A 3,215-nucleotide genomic window follows, 5' to 3' on the forward strand; every position below is an offset into this window, starting at 1 on the left:
AGCATGTATGCACTGCCACAAGATTCCAAGCATTTGTGGCCAATGAACAATCACAGCCGTCCTCATTTTTTTCCTTTGTCCTATAAAGCTGGAGTCCCCAGCCTCCAGTATCTAATGACTGATGATGTGAGGTGGAGCTGAAATAATAGAAATAGAAATAAGGAGCACAATAAATGTAATGCTCTTATATCATCCTGAAGCCATCCTCAACCCCAGTCCATGGAAAAGTTGTCTTCCACGCAACCAGTCCCTGGTACCAATAAAGTTGGGGACTGCTGCAAAGGAAGCCCCTTTCCTCTGTTCTCAGGACTTGTTACCATAGTTCACCATAGTTTGCTTGTCCCGAATTGCAGTTCTCTGCTATTCCAGAATAAATGACTTTTGTTGGTAAAATAACTAACTCTTTTGTTAAGGTCAATGCATTCGTACCTTATTAAAATTAAAATAGAAAAAATAAAGAAAGCTCCTTGTTGCTGTTCAGTTGCTAGGTCGTATCCAACTCTTTGTAACCCTGTGGACTGCAGCCAGGCTTCCCGGTCTTTCACCATCTCCCAGAGTTTGCTCAAACTCATGCCCATTGAATCAGTGATGGCATCCAACCATCACATCCTCTGTTGTCCCCTTCTCCTCCTGCCTCCAATATTTCTCAGAATCTGGGTCTTTTCCAGTAAGTCAGCTCTTCACATCAGGTGGTCAAAGTATTGGAGCTATGGAATCAGTCCTTCCAATGAATATTCAGGGTTGATATCCTTTAGGATTGACTGGTTTGATTGCTTTGCAATCCAAGGGGCTCTCAAGAGTCTTCTCCAACACCACAGTTTGAAAACGTCAATTCTTCGGCCCTCAGCCTTCTTTAATATATATAAAACTCCTAATATAACACGAGTTCTATGAATAAATGTTTGAATGTATCAGTAAATTGGTAACAGACTAATGAATGAATGGAGTATTATATATGTATGTCAGCATGGGTACATGCATGCACATATACAGGCATACCCATGTACAATCTGCATGTGTATGCATGGATAAATGATTTAATTTATCAGTAAATATTATGAGTTATTACAGAATAGCAGGAAGGCATAAATATCAAGGTCCTATTTATTTTAGCTACATTTTATACTCTGTTGAGTGCACTACATATTCTCTTATTTTTTCTTTCTCCTTTTGTTCTCCAACCCCCTCTTTTTTCTGGTATCTCTTCTTTAAAATCATTTACATCTTTGGTATACACTAAACACTTACTGTAATGCCAAATATTCTGACATATTCTGTTATCCTAAGTAATGTAAGCTCCAAATACCAAAAGCCTTAGAAAAATTATAATTTAATGCTAACTGTAGGACAATGAATTAATATAAATAGAAATATACAATCATATATACTTAAGCCTACTTGTGGAGGTATGCACTTTCTTCTATGGCTCCTAAGCAACTACTGAATTTGTGTAAGCATTTATCCTGCTGTTTGGTAATTGGTGATTTACTTCTTTAGCTCATGGTTTAGATTTCTACCCCTTGGAGAGTATGGATTTTTTCATTCATCAATCTAAACTCTGAACCTAGTGAAATGTTTGGCACAAAACAGTCACTCAGTTGACACATGTTTAATTTAATTGTTCCTTGTTTTTTACAACTATTGTGCATTTGCTCAAGGTCATGTATGGCTCTGTCTTCATAGTCAGCATTCTTCCCTGATTTATTAGATTTTACTATTATTTATCCTCATATAAATCCAACATGTTTTTTGTTTATTTCATTTCCAACCTTTTCTAACTCAAAGCAGTTCATTTTCTCCTTTGTCCAACACTTGTTTAAATCACACCTGAATTCCAAAGCATACAGGACTGATGTTGTATCCTTGCTTTTTTCTTTTATTTAAATTTTAATTTATTTATTTTTAATTGAAGGATAATTTCTTTACAATATTGTGTTGGTTTCTGCCAAATATCAACATAAATCAGCCATAGATATACATATGGCCCCTCCCTCTTGAAACTGCCTCCCCATCCCACTCCTCCAGGTTGTTACAGAGCCCTGGTTTGAGTTCACTGAGTCAAATAGCAAATTCCCATTGGCTATCTGTCTTAAATACGGTGATGTGTGTTTCCATGATACTCTCTTCATAGATCCTACCCTCTCCTTCCTCCCTCCTCCACACTGTGTCCTTAAGTCTGTGTATCCATTGCTGCCCTGCAAATAATTTTATCAGTACCATCTTTCTAAATTCCATATATATGCATTAGTAGCACTAGTATATGATACTGTTTTTCTCTTTCTGATTTACTTCACTCTGTATTATAGACTCTAGGTCCATCCACCTCATCAGAACTGACTCAAATGCAATCCTTTTCATGACTGAGTTTAATATTCCATTGCATATATGTACCAGCATTTCTTTATCCATTCATCTGTTGATAGTCATCTAGGTTGCTCCCATGTCCTAGCTATGGTAACTAGTGCTGCAATGAATTTTGTAGTACATGTGTGTTTTTCAATTTTGGTTTCCTAAGGGTATATGCCTAGTAATGGCGTTGCTGGGTCATATGGTGGTTTTATTCCTAGGTTTTAAGGGATCTCCATACTGTCTTCCATAGTGGCTATGTCAGTTTACATTCCCACCAATATTGCAAGAGGGTTCCCTTTACTTTACACTATCTGCAGCCTTTATTGTTTGTAGACATTTTTGATGATGGCCATTCTGACTAGTGTGAAGGGATACCTTATTGTAGTTTTGATTTGCATTTTGCTAATAGCGAGCTATATTAAGCATCTTTTCGTGTTTATTAGCTATCTGTATGTATTCTTTGGATAAGTATCTATTTAAGTCACTTTGCCACTTTTTTTTTTTTTAATTATGGAACACTTCACAAATTTGCTTGTCATTCTTGTGCTTGGGGCCATGGTAATCTTCTCTGTATTGTTTCAATTTTAGTACATGTGTTGATGAAGTGAACACTCTTTCCCACTTTTTGATTGGGTTGTTTGTTTCACTGGTATTGAGTTGCATGTGCTACTTGTATAGTTAGGAAATAAATTATTGTCAGTTGTTTCATTTGCTATGACTTTCTCCCATTTTGAGGGCTGCTTTTCACCTTATTTCCTTTGCTGTGCAAAAACTTTAAGTTTAATTAGGTCCCATTTGTTTATTTTTGTGTTTATGTACATTGTCTAGAAGGTGAGTCTTTTTTTGTCCATATAACTCACTAATTT

General features: G+C 36.3%; 1 non-coding gene across 1 annotated transcript; it reads right to left on the reverse strand.

Moving 5' to 3' along the window:
* Window positions 1–2,853: 2,853 nt before the first annotated feature.
* Window positions 2,854–2,961, reverse strand: LOC113907124. The gene has a single exon (XR_003515111.1). It is a non-coding gene; the product is annotated as a U6 spliceosomal RNA (small nuclear RNA).
* Window positions 2,962–3,215: the final 254 nt, after the last annotated feature.

The sequence above is a fragment of the Bos indicus x Bos taurus genome, chromosome 16 (assembly GCF_003369695.1).
Source record: "Bos indicus x Bos taurus breed Angus x Brahman F1 hybrid chromosome 16, Bos_hybrid_MaternalHap_v2.0, whole genome shotgun sequence".
Taxonomy (NCBI): domain Eukaryota; kingdom Metazoa; phylum Chordata; class Mammalia; order Artiodactyla; family Bovidae; genus Bos; species Bos indicus x Bos taurus.